Here is an 18,252-nt window from a genome sequence, read left to right as displayed (position 1 = left end):
GTCCCTGGTACCCAGACACAGCTGGGTTGTTCAGCCTGTCCCTGGTACCCAGACACAGCTGGGTTGTTCAGCCTGTCCCTGGTACCCAGACACAGCTGGGTTGTTCAGCCTGTCCCTGGTACCCAGACACAGCTGGGTTGTTCAGCCTGTCCCTGGTACCCAGACACAGCTGGGTTGTTCAGCCTGTCCCTGGTACCCAGACACAGCTGGGTTGTTCAGCCTGTCCCTGGTACCCAGACACAGCTGGGTTGTTCAGCCTGTCCCTGGTACCCAGACACAGCTGGGTTGTTCAGCCTGTCCCTGGTACCCAGACACAGCTGGGTTGTTCAGCCTGTCCCTGGTACCCAGACACAGCTGGGTTGTTCAGCCTGTCCCTGGTACCCAGACACAGCTGGGTTGTTCAGCCTGTCCCTGGTACCCAGACACAGCTGGGTTGTTCAGCCTGTCCCTGGTACCCAGACACAGCTGGGTTGTTCAGCCTGTCCCTGGTACCCAGACACAGCTGGGTTGTTCAGCCTGTCCCTGGTACCCAGACACAGCTGGGTTGTTCAGCCTGTCCCTGGTACCCAGACACAGCTGGGTTGTTCAGCCTGTCCCTGGTACCCAGACACAGCTGGGTTGTTCAGCCTGTCCCTGGTACCCAGACACAGCTGGGTTGTTCAGCCTGTCCCTGGTACCCAGACACAGCTGGGTTGTTCAGCCTGTCCCTGGTACCCAGACACAGCTGGGTTGTTCAGCCTGTCCCTGGTACCCAGACACAGCTGGGTTGTTCAGCCTGTCCCTGGTACCCAGACACAGCTGGGTTGTTCAGCCTGTCCCTGGTACCCAGACACAGCTGGGTTGTTCAGCCTGTCCCTGGTACCCAGACACAGCTGGGTTGTTCAGCCTGTCCCTGGTACCCAGACACAGCTGGGTTGTTCAGCCTGTCCCTGGTACCCAGACACAGCTGGGTTGTTCAGCCTGTCCCTGGTACCCAGACACAGCTGGGTTGTTCAGCCTGTCCCTGGTACCCAGACACAGCTGGGTTGTTCAGCCTGTCCCTGGTACCCAGACACAGCTGGGTTGTTCAGCCTGTCCCTGGTACCCAGACACAGCTGGGTTGTTCAGCCTGTCCCTGGTACCCAGACACAGCTGGGTTGTTCAGCCTGTCCCTGGTACCCAGACACAGCTGGGTTGTTCAGCCTGTCCCTGGTACCCAGACACAGCTGGGTTGTTCAGCCTGTCCCTGGTACCCAGACACAGCTGGGTTGTTCAGCCTGTCCCTGGTACCCAGACACAGCTGGGTTGTTCAGCCTGTCCCTGGTACCCAGACACAGCTGGGTTGTTCAGCCTGTCCCTGGTACCCAGACACAGCTGGGTTGTTCAGCCTGTCCCTGGTACCCAGACACAGCTGGGTTGTTCAGCCTGTCCCTGGTACCCAGACACAGCTGGGTTGTTCAGCCTGTCCCTGGTACCCAGACACAGCTGGGTTGTTCAGCCTGTCCCTGGTACCCAGACACAGCTGGGTTGTTCAGCCTGTCCCTGGTACCCAGACACAGCTGGGTTGTTCAGCCTGTCCCTGGTACCCAGACACAGCTGGGTTGTTCAGCCTGTCCCTGGTACCCAGACACAGCTGGGTTGTTCAGCCTGTCCCTGGTACCCAGACACAGCTGGGTTGTTCAGCCTGTCCCTGGTACCCAGACACAGCTGGGTTGTTCAGCCTGTCCCTGGTACCCAGACACAGCTGGGTTGTTCAGCCTGTCCCTGGTACCCAGACACAGCTGGGTTGTTCAGCCTGTCCCTGGTACCCAGACACAGCTGGGTTGTTCAGCCTGTCCCTGGTACCCAGACACAGCTGGGTTGTTCAGCCTGTCCCTGGTACCCAGACACAGCTGGGTTGTTCAGCCTGTCCCTGGTACCCAGACACAGCTGGGTTGTTCAGCCTGTCCCTGGTACCCAGACACAGCTGGGTTGTTCAGCCTGTCCCTGGTACCCAGACACAGCTGGGTTGTTCAGCCTGTCCCTGGTACCCAGACACAGCTGGGTTGTTCAGCCTGTCCCTGGTACCCAGACACAGCTGGGTTGTTCAGCCTGTCCCTGGTACCCAGACACAGCTGGGTTGTTCAGCCTGTCCCTGGTACCCAGACACAGCTGGGTTGTTCAGCCTGTCCCTGGTACCCAGACACAGCTGGGTTGTTCAGCCTGTCCCTGGTACCCAGACACAGCTGGGTTGTTCAGCCTGTCCCTGGTACCCAGACACAGCTGGGTTGTTCAGCCTGTCCCTGGTACCCAGACACAGCTGGGTTGTTCAGCCTGTCCCTGGTACCCAGACACAGCTGGGTTGTTCAGCCTGTCCCTGGTACCCAGACACAGCTGGGTTGTTCAGCCTGTCCCTGGTACCCAGACACAGCTGGGTTGTTCAGCCTGTCCCTGGTACCCAGACACAGCTGGGTTGTTCAGCCTGTCCCTGGTACCCAGACACAGCTGGGTTGTTCAGCCTGTCCCTGGTACCCAGACACAGCTGGGTTGTTCAGCCTGTCCCTGGTACCCAGACACAGCTGGGTTGTTCAGCCTGTCCCTGGTACCCAGACACAGCTGGGTTGTTCAGCCTGTCCCTGGTACCCAGACACAGCTGGGTTGTTCAGCCTGTCCCTGGTACCCAGACACAGCTGGGTTGTTCAGCCTGTCCCTGGTACCCAGACACAGCTGGGTTGTTCAGCCTGTCCCTGGTACCCAGACACAGCTGGGTTGTTCAGCCTGTCCCTGGTACCCAGACACAGCTGGGTTGTTCAGCCTGTCCCTGGTACCCAGACACAGCTGGGTTGTTCAGCCTGTCCCTGGTACCCAGACACAGCTGGGTTGTTCAGCCTGTCCCTGGTACCCAGACACAGCTGGGTTGTTCAGCCTGCCCCTGGTACCCAGACACAGCTGGGTTGTTCAGCCTGTCCCTGGTACCCAGACACAGCTGGGTTGTTCAGCCTGTCCCTGGTACCCAGACACAGCTGGGTTGTTCAGCCTGTCCCTGGTACCCAGACACAGCTGGGTTGTTCAGCCTGTCCCTGGTACCCAGACACAGCTGGGTTGTTCAGCCTGTCCCTGGTACCCAGACACAGCTGGGTTGTTCAGCCTGTCCCTGGTACCCAGACACAGCTGGGTTGTTCAGCCTGTCCCTGGTACCCAGACACAGCTGGGTTGTTCAGCCTGTCCCTGGTACCCAGACACAGCTGGGTTGTTCAGCCTGTCCCTGGTACCCAGACACAGCTGGGTTGTTCAGCCTGCCCCTGGTACCCAGACACAGAGAGAGAGAGAGAGAGAGACACTGAGAGAGAGAGAGAGAGAGAGAGAGAGAGAGAGAGAGAGAGAGAGAGAGAGAGAGAGAGAGAGAGACAGAGACAGAGACACAGAGACACAGAGAGACGGGGGGGGGGGGGTACACAGAGTCAGTAGCAGGGGCAATAAACCAAATTAGTTATAATGAACTCCCCCGATCAAAGAGATGGCACTGAACTAGAACCTGATAACATGGCACCATTTTTCCCTTCTGCCCGAGACTATTTGCTAAATTATTGCAATTGGATTTCAAAGCTTCGAAAAACTAACTCGTTCGGTAATTGCAGGTGTTTGAAGCGTTTTTTGTTCATGGTTTTCTTTATTTGAGTGTGTATATTTGTGTGTATGTGTAAGTGTATGTTTGTATGTAAGTGCGTAAGTGCTTGTGTGTGTGTACTCAACTTAGTCGTGCTTGCGGGGGTTGAGCTTTGGCTCTTTGGTCCCGCCTCTCAACCGTCAATCAACTGGTGTACAGGTTCCTGAGCCTATTGGGCTCTATCATTATCTACACTTGAAACTGTGTATGAAGTCAGCCTCCACCACATCACTGCCTAATGCATTCCATCTGTTCCATATGATCTAACATACATACATAGTTCTGAATGATTCCTTACTCAAGTTTCTAAAGGCAGTTCTACTGTTCGCCAACCTTGCATACGCCGCTGATGTTATCCTACTAATGTGGGCTTCAGGGGACAGGTCTGGTCTGGTGTGTGTGTGTGTGTGTGTGTCTACATAGCATCTATCTATGCTCTCTCGTTCTTCATTTCCTAGTACATAGTACAGTCCATCGTCGTCTGCTTTGTCAATTCCATTTAGGATCTTATACGTCGCTATCATGTCCCCCATACTCCACCCCTCATCCAGTGTGGTGAGGTTCAGCTCCCTCGGTTTTACCTCATTGCTTAATTATTTTCGGCTGAGAAACGTGTCTTGTTGGATCTCCTTGGACCTTCCTAGTTATCTTTTGTGGATGTTCAGGTGAGAGCTATGAGGCTTTTACCAAGTCATGGTAAAAGGATTGCAACCTGGGATTCTACTGAACCCTCAAGGGTTCCTGAGGCTTCTAATGAAGCCGGATCAGGGTTTCACCCCCATCCCCTCTGGCTCTGTCGTCTAGGTTAGGTTAGGTTAGGTTACACACACCCGCCACACACCTGGGGCGTCCCGACACACACCTGGGGCGTCCCGACACACCCGTCACACACCTGGGGCGTCCCGACACACCCGTCACACACCTGGGGCGTCCCGACACACCCGTCACACACCTGGGGCGTCCCGACACACCCGTCACACACCTGGGGCGTCCCGACACACCCGCCACACACCTGGGGCGTCCCGACACACACCTTCCAACATCACCGCCGCTCCCACGGATTTTAATATTATTTTTATTAGTAGTAGTAGTAGTAGCAAAATATTAACTATTATATTACTTTTATTCGTATCAAAGTACTTTTCACTGTGATTATTCCTGATAGCGGTGGTAGAAATACAAGAATGTTCGTCATTGCGTCACGCAGCCGGCGACGCCACCGCTAACCTCGACCCTGGACCACGGTTTATGATGCTATTATGTGCGACTGTAAATATTTGCCCGGCCGAGAGTGTGCGAGAGAGAGTGTGTAAATGTGAGAGAGAGAGAGAGAGAGAGAGAGAGAGAGAGAGAGAGAGAGAGAGAGAGAGAGAGAGAGAGAGAGAGAGAGAGAGAGAGAGAGAGAGAGAGAAAGAGAGAGGGAGAGAGAGAGAGAGAAAGAGAGAGAGAGAGAGAGAGAGAGAGAGAGAGAGAGAGAGACGCAGAGAGTTGTAAGCACTGTTGATTGGGTTTACAACTTTGTAAAATTTATTCTCTCTCTCTCTCTCTCTCTCTCCCTCTCTCTTTCTCTCTCTCTCTCTCCCTCTCTCTTTCTCTCTCTCTCTCTCTCTCTCTCTCTCTCTCTCTCTCTCTCTCTCTCTCTCTCTCTCTCTCTCTCTCTCCCTCTCCCTCCCTCCCTCCCTCCCTATAGCTTCTCTAGCGCACATAACACTCCCTCGCTCACCTGTCCTATAGCAACAACGTAACAATATACTATAAAAAGCCGTCCATGAACCGACAAAGTTCCCTGAAGAATAGCAAAAGAAAAGGTGTAAAACAGCATAATTTTGTCAGTATATTGGAATGCAGTTCCGCAACAATGCAATTATCGTCCTGCTGTTTTTGAACTGTGCTGAGTTGTGAGGCTCCGTGAAAGCTATTTTGCAATTTTTTAGAACGTCGCGCCATTTTGTAATTGATTTTTTTTTTAATTTGGTATTTCTTTAAAAATATTGATGTAAATTATTGATTTTTATTGAAATGAAAATTTGATAGGGATTTTATGGAATATTATTTAGGGTTGTATTTATGTGGAGGTTTACCAGTCAGGGTGGTTGTCGTACCTCTGTCACCCTGGTGCTAGTGTTGTTGTTGTACATCTGTCACCCTGGTGCTAGTGTTGTTGTTGTACATCTGTCACCCTGGTGCTAGTGTTGTTGTTGTACATCTGTCACCCTGGTGCAGGTGGTAGTGTTGTTGTCGTACCTCTGTCACCCTGGTGCTAGTGTTGTTGTTGTACATCTGTCACCCTGGTGCAGGTAGTAGTGTTGTTGTCGTACATCTGTCACCCTGGTGCAGGTGGTAGTGTTGTTGTCGTACATCTGTCACCCTGGTGCTAGTGTTGTTGTTGTACATCTGTCACCCTGGTGCTAGTGTTGTTGTCGTACATCTGTCACCCTGGTGCAGGTGCTAGTGTGGTTGTCGTACATCTGTCACCCTGGTGCAGGTGGTAGTGTTGTTGTCGTACATCTGTCACCCTGGTGCAGGTGCTAGTGTGGTTGTCGTACATCTGTCACCCTGGTGCAGGTGGTAGTGTTGTTGTCGTACATCTGTCACCCTGGTGCAGGTGCTAGTGTGGTTGTCGTACATCTGTCACCCTGGTGCAGGTGGTAGTGTTGTTGTCGTACATCTGTCACCCTGGTGCAGGTGCTAGTGTGGTTGTCGCACCTGTGTCACCCTGGTGCAGGTGTTAGTGTGGTTGTCGTACATCTGTCACCCTGGTGCAGGTGGTAGTGGCGGTTGTCGGCACCTGTGTCCACCATGGTGACATGGAGTGATTGATGGACAGAACACCAAACAGAAGACCAGTAGCGACCAGTTGGTGAAGGAGGTTCTCACTTGCCAGAGTAGAGTATGCCGCTGATGGTATTCTGTTTACATGAGCCTCTGGCGTCAGGTTTGGTGTCCATGTCCACTCCCAGGTTATTTTCTCTGGTCGTTATAGGGAGGTAGTTATCCCTCATCTTGTAACGATCAATCAGTCTTTTGGCTCGTGATCCCATTTCTATCACATTAAACTTGCTGATGTTGAACTCTAGCAGCCATTTCTTGGACCATCTTCTTCAAGTCATCTTGAAGAATCTTACAATCTTCATCTGTCTCAACCCTCCTCATTATTTTCACGCACACGTGTGTGTTCTCACCTAATTGTACTCACCTAGTTGTGTCTGCAGGATCGAGCATTGACTCTTGGATCCCGCCTTTCGAGCATCGGTTGTTTACAGCAATGACTATGGTCCCATTTCCCTATCATACCTAGTTTTAAAATTATGAATAGTATTTGCTTCCACAACCTGTTCCTTAAGTGCATTCCATTTTCCCACTACTCTCACGCTAAAAGAAAACTTCCTAACATCTCTGTGACTCATCTGAGTTTCAAGCTTCCATCCATGTCCCCTCGTTCTGTTACTATTCCGTGTGAACATTTCGTCTATGTCCACTCTGTCAATCCCTCTGAGTATTTTATACGTTCCTATCATGTCCCCCCTCTCCCTTCTTCTTTCTAGTGTCGTAAGGCACAGTTCTTTCAGGCGCTCCTCATACCCCATCCCTCGTAGCTCTGGGACGAGTCTCGTTGCAAACCTCTGAACCTTTTCTAGTTTCTTTATATGCGTCTTCAGATGGGGACTCCATGATGAGGCGGCATACTCTAAGACTGGCCTCACACGTAGGCAGTGTAAAGCGCCCTAAATGCCTCCTTACTTAGGTTTCTGAATGATGTTCTAACTTTTGCCAGTGTAGAGTACGCTGCTGTCGTTATCCTATTTATATGTGCTTTAGGAGATAGATTAGGTGTTACGTCCACCCCCAGGTCTCTTTCGCGCGTCGTCACAGGTAGGCTGTTCCCCTTCATTGTGTACTGTCCCTTTGGTCTCCTATCTCCTAGTCCCATTTCCATAACTTTACATTTGCTCGTGTTGAATTCCAGTAGCCATTTCTCTGACCATCTCTGCAGCCTGTTCAGGTCCTCTTGGAGGATCCTGCAATCCTCATCTGTCACAACTCTTCTCATCAACTTTGCGTCATCCGCGAACATCGACATGTAGGACTCTACGCCTGTAAACATGTCGTTAACATATATTAGAAACAGAATTGGTCCCAGCACCGATCCTTGTGGTACTCCACTTGTTACTGTTCGCCAGTCCGACTTCTCGCCCCTTACCGTAACTCTTTGACGCCTTCCTGTTAGGTAGTTCCTTGTCCATGCTATCTACAGTCACAATGTCTTGAGGTTTACACACACACATACATGTGTATCTCAACACAACCTAGCACACATACACATACATACACACCCCTAAGGTGTGTGTATTCACCTAGTTGTGCTAACGGGGGTTGAGCTCTGCTCATTCGGCCCGCCTCTCAACCGTCAATCAACTGTTTCTACTAATATTTTTTTCCCCATACCCCACACATACACACACGCCAGGAAGCATCCCGTGACAGCTGACTAACTCCCAGGTACCTATTTACTGCTAGGTATCAGGGGCATAGGGTATCAGGGAAGGAAGGGGAGAAGGGAAGGGGAGCAGGGAGAGAGGGAAGGAAGGGGAGAAGGGAAGGGGAGCAGGGAGAGAGGGAAGGGAGGGGAGAAGGGAGGGGAGATCACCTGGCATGAAGGCATCATTAGGGAAGGTGATCAACAGACAAACAGCTGCCCTTCAACACCTTCACTAGCGACCTGCAAGTAATTCCTCCCATTCTTATCTCTCTCTCTCTCTCTCTCTCTCTCTCTCTCTCTCTCTCTCTCTCTCTCTCTCTCTCTCTCTCTCTCTCTCTCTCTCTCTCTCTCTCTCTCTCTCTCCCTCTCCCTCTCCCTCTCTCTCTCTCTCTCTCTCTCTCTCTCTCTCTCTCTCTCTCTCTCTCTCTCTCTCTCTCTCTCTCTCCCTCTCCCTCTCCCTCTCTCTCTCTCTCTCTCTCTCTCTCTCTCTCTCTCTCTCTCTCTCTCTCTCTCTCTCTCTCTCTCTCTACCCCAATGTTTATCTCCGTTTTCCTTCCCTTTACCCGTTCCTCTTGTAACATTTCCTCCTTCCTTTGTTGTCTTATATATTAATGTGGAAGTTTTAAAAAGGTCACTAAAAAAGATCACTAAACAGATCACTCTAAAAAGATTTGCGTGTCTCTATGGGGGGGGGGGGGGTAGCATGGCCTGTGATTTGCCTTTGGGAACTCTCCCCTTCTCACGAGTGGTTCTCCACTTCTCTGACTTACACGAGTGGTTCTCTCACTCACATCCGGACTTCCTCGGCTCTTTGAACTCTGTATTGTTAACGAGCTTTTCTGATAGCTTTTCTGATGTATTTAATTTGTAATTTATAAAAGATTTGTAACTAGGTATGGCCTCTGGAACCATCTGCTGTATATCTCATACTTCTGTTCGAATTAGTATAGCCCTATCCTGTCTCTTGTTCATGTTACTGCGATATATTCCCCCCGGGATATACTCCCCACGCAGCCATATGCACCCTGCAGAGCTCTTGGTCTCTATTACTTCCCTCTGCAGTATGCCTCTTGCTCGCACTCTCGGCTCTACTGGGTACTCAAACGCCAGGGTGCGGCAGTCACTGACGGGATATTGCCCACTAGAGCAGTAGTGATGCTGTCGTCTCACAATTAAGGGTCCGTGGTTCGAATCCCGGGGTAGGAGAGCGACGCATGTCTTTTTCCTGATGCCTCTGTTGACCAGGCAGTAAATGGGTGAACTAGGGTCAGGCAACTGTTGTGGATTGCATCCTGGGAAAGGTCAGTTGGCCACTGAGGGACGTGGATATATATATATATATATATATATATATATATATATATATATATATATATATATATATATATATATATATATATATATATATATATATATGTCGTACCTAGTAGCCAGAACGCACTTCTCAGCCTACTATGCAATGCCCAATTTGCCTAATAAGCCAAGTTTTCATGATTTAATTGTTTTTTGACTACCTAACCTACCTAACCTAACCTAACCTAACTTTTTCGGCTACCTAACCTAACCTAACCTATAAAGATAGGTTAGGTTAGGTTAGGTAGGGGTGGTTAGGTTTGGTCATATATCTACGTTAATTTTAACTCCAATAAAAAAAAATTGACCTCATACATAATGAAATGGGTAGCTTTATCATTTCATAAGAAAAAAATTAGAGAAAATATATTAATTCATGAAAACTTGGCTTATTAGGCAAATCTGGCCTTGCATAGTAGGCTGAAAAGTGCGTTCTGGCTACTAGGTACGACATATATATATATATATATATATATATATATATATATATATATATATAATATAATATACACACACACACACACACACACACACCCACACACACACACACACTGACGCCCAACCTGTTAATTAGGACACCAGCACCACGTTAGTGTCGACAAGGGACCACAATATCCAGCCCACTGTCCTCCCTGGTGCCCTCAACACAGCTCTGTGCAGCATGCATGCATCAGGCAACACCCCCCCCCCCCACCCCCTCACCACCCTCGTGCCCTCAACACAGCTCTGTGCAGCATGCATGCATCAGGCAACACCCCCCCCCCCCACCCCCTCACCACCCTCGTGCCCTCAACACAGCTCTGTGCAGCATGCATGCATCAGGCAACACCCCCCCCCCCCATCCCCCTCACCACTGACACATCACCATGCAACACAATACACTCCTTGTAGCGCAACACTACGTGTCTCATGTGTGTTGTTCTTCTTAATGTGTTTCCTTAGACATGCTTCAAGGGTCGAGTTTCTGCTCGTTAGAGTAGGCTTTTCAGCTTAACTGGTACTGGAACGATGTACTCAGGAGAGTCTTGAGTAAATACACATTTCCAGTGGGTCAAACTGGGTGTATTGAGAGCAACACATACACATATACAATATATGTAATATGCAATATACTTACCTATGTCCTAGTTTGGTCTGAAACTACTTATCAATGTCTTAGTTTGGTCTGAAACTACTTATCAATGTCCTAGTTTGGTCTGAAACTACTTACCAATGTCCTAGTTTGGTCTGAAACTACTCGTGTAACTTCATATACAAGCCCTGGACACAGACACACACACATATATATAACATAAGAACAGGGCTAACTAGGCAGGAGTCTCAGTAATGCTTTCTTGTTAACTTTATTTGACCACGTTGACACTCACAGTTAAAATAACAGTGGTAACGAGGGAACAAGCCGAGGCCCTCCACCCTGACCAGTGAGGGCGGCCAGCCGGCACAGTAACCAACCCGCCTCCCGTATTCCATTACCATAGTGAGTGGAATACTAATCGCTGTCTCTAAAATCTCCAATTCCAATATGTTGAATTAAAATTTAGAATAAAAGACAGCTATTAGTATTCAGTCATTATGGTAATGGAATACGGGAGGCGGGTTGGTTAGTGTGCTGGCTGGCCGTCCTCAGTGGTCAGTACTCAGCGAGTTGTGCTTGCAGGGGTTGAGCTCTGGCTCTTGGGGCCCGCCTTTCTAACCAATATATTTTCCTCTATTGTATCTACTACATATATATTTTTCTCTAACAAACACACATACACAGACATCATCAGGAAGCAGCCTGTAACAGCTGTCAATCTCCCAGGTACCTATTTACTGCTACGTGAACTAGGTGCATCAGTGTGAAAGAAACTCTGCCAATTTGTTTCCGCCTCCGCCGGGAATCGAACCCGGGCCATTAGGACTACGACCCCTCCGAACACTGTCCACTTAGCCGCGAGGCTCCGTGTGTATTACCCTATTTGTACTCACCTATTTGTGCCTACAGGATCTAGAATTGACTCTTGGAATCCGCCTTTCGAGCATCGGTTGTTTACAGCAATGACTGCGGTCCTTATTATATTCCCTCTTATTTTTTCCCTTTACTGTTGGTATAAATCTCTCTTCGGCCTCCTGGCATTTCCGTATGACTAGGTCCATCATATCTTGGACTGTTTTTCCTCTAATTTCTTCCTCCCACTGCACTTCTCCCAGATAGTCTCTTATCCTCCTGTAGTCCTCTTTTCTCCTATAGTCCCCTTTCCTGTAGTCAACTCTCCTTTCCCAGACCTCTTGTCCCATGGTCATAAGTTTGAATTCCATCAAGTAGTCAAAGACTAGGACACAATGGTCGCTGGCCCCTAAAGGTATTTCATGTTCCAAATTCTTGATATCTTCTACGTTCTGGGTGAAAATTAGGTCTAATAGGCTCGGTGCATCTCTTCCTCTTTCCCTTGTGTCTTCCTTCACATGTTGTGTCAGGAAATTCCTGTCTATAATATCTACTAACTTTGCTCCCCACGTTTCGTCCCCTCCATGGGGGATTCCTTGATTCCCAATTTATCTCTCCATGATTTGGGTCCCCCATGACCAGCAGCTTCGCTCTCATTCTGTGGGCTAGTGTTGCTGCCATTCTGCAGTTCATCTATACATGCTTTGTTGTTGTCATCATACTCCTGCCTGGGTCTTCTACTGTTTGGTGGGGGATTGTAGATTACCAAGATCACAATCTTCCTCCCATCTACTGTCAGAGTTCCATGTATGAAACTTGTGCTCTCATTGGTAACCCGATTTCCCAGGTCTTCAAACTTCCATTTCCGCTTTATTAGGAGTGCCACTTCCCCTCCCTGTCTCTGTGTCCTCTCTTTTCTTATCACCTGGTAGCCCTCTGGAAAGATTGCATCCGAGATCATGTCATTTATTTGAGTTTCCACTATTGCAACTATGTCAGGATCTGCATCACTAACTCTTTCTTTTATCTCTGCTTTATTAGATACCCCATCAGCATTGGTGTACTAAACCTTGAGACTCTTCTTGGAAACTCTGATACCAGAGTTCACCCTTTCCCTGGGGGGTCTGGGGGGATCTGGGAGGGGGGTCTGGGGGATCTGGGAGGGGGTCTAGGGGGTGAATGGGGGCTGGGGGATGTCTGGGGGGGCCAATAGGGTCTGGAGATGTGTGTGTGTGTGTGTGTAGGGTGTGTGTGTGTGTGTGTGTGTGTGTGTGTGTGTGTGTGTGTGTGTGTGTGTGTGTGTGTGTGTGTGTGTGTGTGTGTGTGTGTGTTTGGTTTTTCTAATAGTGTTTTAGTGTGATCTCCAGCTCTTTGACCTTTGCTTCTCCAGCTTGGGAAGTGACACAATCAGGCCCCCCCCCCCCCCCCCCCCCCGCCCCTCCCTGTTTCCCGTCCTATATTTAATTTTAAAACTTTGGATAGATGCAGCATCAGTAATCTCCTGTCCCCACACAGAGCAGGTCTCCCTCCAAGCATCAAAGAGGTCTTCTTCAGTGATGGGGTCTGTGTCATCTGTCTCCCCCCCCACCCAACACATAACTGCAGTATCATCACAACTTCACCTTTCAACCTAATTTTTTCCAACTACTTCCTCCTCCCCCATAATATTCTCTCTCCCTTCTCCTGCTCCTTTCCTTTCATTACCCTCCCATTTCCGTTCATATCGCTCCCTTTCCATTTCCCCTTCTCCTCCTCCCCCTCTTCCATCGAACATTTTCTCCGTTCTCCCAGACCGCTATTTCATGGGGACCGCTTTGGAATTTCATCTGAGGTCAAAATAAAAAATTTAAATTTATACGTATTATTTTCACTTTATGAAAAATAAAGAAGATATTTTGTTAGATTTTAATTATATTCTCTTTACAGATACAAGGGAATAAATATATTGTTCTTTGATAGTGAGATATTAATTTATTTGACATAGGCCTATTGTTTTGGGGTTGATATTATGAAATGGTTTGTAGCAAATATTGTTTGTTTTTTGTTTAGTGTGAAACACTTGTGTGGGATTCTCTAATTGGCGGAGAGTTCTCTCCCAGCCCCGAGTTTGGTATGATAATTTAATTTACATTCTTTGATTGTGGTGGTGGTGGTGGTGGTGGTGGGGGTGGTTGGGGTGGTGGTTGGGGTGGTTGGGGTGGTGGTGGTGGTGGTGGTGGTGGTGGTGGTGGTGGTGGTTGTTGTTGTGGTGGTGGTGGTTGGGGTGGTTGGGGTGGTGGTGGTGGTGGTTGTGGTGGTGGTTGTGGTTGTGGTGGTGGTGGTGGTGGGGGTGGGGGTGGTGGTTGTGGTTGTGTTGTGGTTGGGGTGGTGGCGGTAGTTTCGGTTTCCACACACACCTTCTAGTGTGTGTGGTCTGGTCAACATACTTTAGCCACGTTATTGTGACTGTGTAGCTGACTTTGAACGCGTCCTGATTTAGGTTACTAAACGACTAGTATAAGTACTCATCTATTTGTAATGACCAATTTGTGCCGGCAGAATCGAGCTGTAGCTCTTGGACCCCGCTTTTCTAGCCGTTGGTACTTGTGCATATGTGTCTGTGTGCTTACAAAAGGTTCGTGTAAATAGTGGCACTATAAAATATAGAATTTCGGTGCCTACCAAAAAAACACTGAATCTGACCCTCTATATGTTTATAATTATAACCTTATATGTTCCTCGTCCTTGTAGAACACCCACTACGACCACCACTAAGAGCTCCTCGCCCGTGTAGAACACCCACTACGACCACCACTAAGAGCTCCTCGACCGTGTAGAACACCCACTACGACCACCACTAAGAGCTCCTCGCCCGTGTAGAACACCCACTACGACCACCACTAAGAGCTCCTCGCCCGTGTAGAACACCCACTACGACCACCGCTAAGAGCTCCTCGCCCGTGTAGAACACCCACTACGACCACCACTAAGAGCTCCTCGCCCGTGTAGAACACCCACTACGACCACCACTAAGAGCTCCTCGACCGTGTAGAACACCCACTACGACCACCACTAAGAGCTCCTCGCCCGTGTAGAACACCCACTACGACCACCACTAAGAGCTCCTCGCCCGTGTAGAACACCCACTACGACCACCACTAAGAGCTCCTCGACCGTGTAGAACACCCACTACGACCACCACTAAGAGCTCCTCGTCCTTGTAGAACACCCACTACGACCACCACTAAGAGCTCCTCGTCCGTGGAGAACACCCACTACGACCACCACTAAGAGCTCCTCGTCCGTGTAGAACACCCACTACGACCACCACTAAGAGCTCCTCGACCGTGTAGAACACCCACTACGACCACCGCTAAGAGCTCCTCGTCCTTGTAGAACACCCACTACGACCACCACTAAGAGCTCCTCGACCGTGTAGAACACCCACTACGACCACCACTAAGAGCTCCTCGCCCGTGTAGAACACCCACTACGACCACCACTAAGAGCTCCTCGACCGTGTAGAACACCCACTACGACCACCACTAAGAGCTCCTCGACCGTGGAGAACACCCACTACGACCACCACTAAGAGCTCCTCGTCCACGGAGAACACCCACTATGACTTCGGACACCTGAATTAAGACTCAGGTGTTCGCACATCCGTCTCCACACCGGCCAGGCCCGTTTTCTTACGGACTCGACCAATCCGGTAAAAATGCGGAGTGTCAGTTAGAATTAAACCACGTTAATGCTGGTGTTTTCTAGCCATCGGCCTCGATATCTTCGCTTCCTTGACTTCGTACGTTTTGGGTTAGGCAAACAGTTCCATTTTTTTACGGAGTGGGAAGTGGAGAGGACAGGCTGATGCCAGACGCTATAGGGGCTGGGACCCGAGCCATCATACCGGCGGGACTCATCAACATGACCCATGATGAATATCACGCAGGAATGACTCAGTACCACCATGAACTACCAGCATGGAAGGCAAGGTTAGGTCACACAATAATGATAACGAAAACATAATAATAATAATTAACTTCTGGAGCAATAACTTCAAATGATTGGATCATTCCCAGAGCATTTAGAAGCCACACAATTTAGGATCATTATATCACAACTTTGATAGTTTGGAGGGAATAGTTCAACTCTCTACGAGTCCGGGAGAGAGAGAGAGAGAGAGAGAGAGAGAGAGAGAGAGAGAGAGAGAGAGAGAGAGATCCAACCAGCTAGAGTCACCAGACGGAAGAGGGGATACAAGACGGGAGAGACAACGGAAGGGGGATATGAGAGGAATTGTGGGAGAGGGATCAAAGGAAGGGGGGATAGGGTATGCGAGGAGGGGAAGAGGGTGTATTAAAAAGAGAGGGGGAAGGGAAGGTGGAGTCTTAAGAGAGAGAGGGGAGAGTGAGGGGAGAATCTCAGGTGACGCAGGTAAAAAAGAGGGCACAGGGACGTGTAAGAGGGGAGGGAGGAGAGTGTCTCAGGTATCACTGCTAAATGGGCAGTGAAGGAGGCTGAGGGTAACAGTGGTGAGGGGTAGCTGAGGTAACTCAGGACGTGGGAGAGAGGGAGAGGGAGGGAGAGCGAGGGAGAGGGAGAGACACAGACACAGACAGACAGACAGACAGACAGACAGACACTGCACTCGATTAATTCGACTCCAACACCTGCTAATTATTGCCTGTTAAATTTGAGTTATTTACTAGTTAATTACATTGGAAATCGAGTTAATAAATTCCATTAATAACAAAGTATTTGGGGGTCGTGTGAACTCACCTATATATATATATATATATATATATATATATATATATATATATATATATATATATATATATATATATATATATATATATATATATATATATATAATATATGTGTGTGTGTGTGTGTGTATATCACGAAAATAAACACGTGATTAAGAATGTGACAATGTCAGACCACGGAGGAAAAATGAAACAGGAATTTCCTTAAGTACTTTCGTATATTAAATACATCTTCAGAAGGTCATTTTACAGATCGAGTGATGGGTATAAATAGGCAGGAGAGAGTGTCCTTACTTCACCCCTTACTTCACCACTCTCTCCTGCCTATTTATACCCATCACTCGATCTGTAAAATGACCTTCTGAAGATGTATTTAATATACGAAAGTACTTAAGGAAATTCCTGTTTCATTTTTCCTTCGTGGTCTGACATTGTCATATATATATATATATATATATATATATATATATATATATATATATATATATATATATATATATATGTCGTACCTAGTAGCCAGAACTCACTTCTCAGCCTACTATTCAAGGCCCGATTTGCCTAATAAGCCAAGTTTTCCTGAATTAATATATTTACTATAATTTTTTTCTTATGAAATGATAAAGCAACCCTTTTCTCTATGTATGAGGTCAATTTTTTTTTATTGGAGTTAAAATTAACGTAGATATATGACCGAACCTAACCAACCCTACCTAACCTAACCTAACCTATATTTATAGGTAAGGTTAGGTTAGGTAGCCAAAAAAAGCTAGGTTAGGTTAGGTTAGGTAGGTTAGGTAGACGAAAAAACATTAATTCATGAAAACTTGGCTTATTAGGCAAATCGGGTCTTGAATAGTAGGCTGAGAAGTGCGTTCTGGCTATTAGGTACGACATATATATATATATATATATATATATATATATATATATATATGTCGTACCTAGTAGCCAGAACGCACTTCTCAGCCTACTATGCAAGGCCCGATTTGCCTAATAAGCCAAGTTTTCATGAATTTATATTTTTTTCTAATTTTTTTATATGAAATGATAAAGTTATCCATTTCATTATGTATGAGTTAACTTGTTTTTAATTTTAGTCAAAACTAAGATAGATATATGACCGAACCGCGTGTGTTGGTGGATGACAGTGTAGTGGAGCCAGGGGACCTCAGCTCCTGGGCCCCCTCCTCGGCTACGGACCCTCGTCTTTAGCCTATTATTAATCTCAACTATCTTCCCTGTCAGGTTATCACCATGATCACTAACTCTTGCACAGAAGATCTTACACTGTAGATCTTGCACTGAAGATCTTGCACATCTTGCACTATAGATCTTGCACTGAAAATCTTGCACTGATCTTCCCGTGTGTGTTGGTGGATGATAATATAGTGTCTGGAGCCCGAGTGTGTGTGTGTTGGTTGATGAGAGTGTAGAGTGTGGAGCCAGCGTGTGGATGGGTGACCGTCCATCCGGTACTTTACATCATAAACACTATGGGTTCTGTCACTAAAATATTACCATATTATATTTTTTTTGCATAATTGTCTCTATTGTTTCTTGAATATTGTATATAAATTTTCTTTGATTTGTTTCTTATTTCCTTGTTTTATTTTATTCAAGATTTTTAGTCTTATTTTTCTCATATAGAAGAATAATCCACATCATTTTATACAGCGTAAAACATGAACCTGATCACAAGGAAAATGTATTTGTCATAAATCTTATAATTAGTTAACATTACTTCTTGAACATATTAAATTGTATCAGTGATAACAATCACTGTAAATTATCTGCTCTAATAATTATAATTATAATCTAATAGTAATAATTATGTTTTTCTTTACAGATACGGAAGATGGGCGAGAGTGAACCACTGTAAATGGTAGACGTAAAAAAAGGAGGAGAAAACCCAACCTGTAAGTGAATGTAAACATTGAAAACACGTGTAAAATAGCCTTGTTTACCCAGAGGAAAATATCTACTGCCGTGAGATCAAAGGAAATAACTTAGATCATGAAATATAAAGTGAACAAAAGGAGAAAATTAGTGAGGACTGATCAAGTGATGGCGAGGAAGTTGGCGAGGTGTGGGTAGGCGAGGCGCTGATGAGAGGCCTAGC

General features: G+C 47.5%; 1 long non-coding RNA gene across 2 annotated transcripts in view; it reads left to right on the top strand.

Annotated features, from left to right (window-relative positions):
• LOC138356065 (uncharacterized) overlaps positions 1-18,247 on the top strand; it is a 280,831-nt gene extending 262,584 nt beyond the window's left edge. For both annotated transcript variants that reach the window (XR_011224160.1, XR_011224161.1), the window contains one exon: positions 17,980-18,247. This is a non-coding gene — a long non-coding RNA (uncharacterized lncRNA). The remainder of the gene's footprint in view (positions 1-17,979) is intronic.
• Positions 18,248-18,252: the final 5 nt, after the last annotated feature.

This window comes from Procambarus clarkii, chromosome 70 (assembly GCF_040958095.1).
Source record: "Procambarus clarkii isolate CNS0578487 chromosome 70, FALCON_Pclarkii_2.0, whole genome shotgun sequence".
NCBI lineage: Eukaryota > Metazoa > Arthropoda > Malacostraca > Decapoda > Cambaridae > Procambarus > Procambarus clarkii.
This window is presented reverse-complemented; position numbering and strand designations above follow the sequence as displayed.